Here is a 448-nt window from a genome sequence, read left to right as displayed (position 1 = left end):
TATATAATGTATGTATGGGCTAAGTCCCCCTTGTCCTTAAAACCTAGTGATGCCCCTGCACCACAGAAACCTTCCTGTCAGCTGCGGATCTTGGATCTGCAGGGTTCTGGTGGAACGGGACGGGCTCAGTCTCCAGAACCTTTTTCTGCTCATCTCAAACCAAAGTCAAGACTGGAATCAAACCTGTGGTACCTGCAGCCTCAGCCCGGTTCTGCTGGGCCTGAAGCTGCGCTCTCATCTGCACTATGATCCGTGGCGGTACCGACCCGAACAGACGCAGAGTTCGGTGTGGAGCAGTCAATGTGAACAGGGTTTCTATGCAGCGCTGCTCTTCCTCTTCCCCTCTGAGTCATCCTCACAGTGCCTTCTGATGGTGACCTTTGACCTGTCAGTGAGGAGGAAGAAAGCACTTTGTTGTTTCAAACTGTAAAATAAGCCTATACAGAAT

The sequence above is a fragment of the Austrofundulus limnaeus genome, unplaced genomic scaffold (assembly GCF_001266775.1).
Source record: "Austrofundulus limnaeus strain Quisiro unplaced genomic scaffold, Austrofundulus_limnaeus-1.0 Scaffold915, whole genome shotgun sequence".
NCBI classification, from domain to species: domain Eukaryota; kingdom Metazoa; phylum Chordata; class Actinopteri; order Cyprinodontiformes; family Rivulidae; genus Austrofundulus; species Austrofundulus limnaeus.
The sequence above is the reverse complement of the archived record's forward strand: the minus strand, read 5'-3'. Positions refer to the sequence as shown.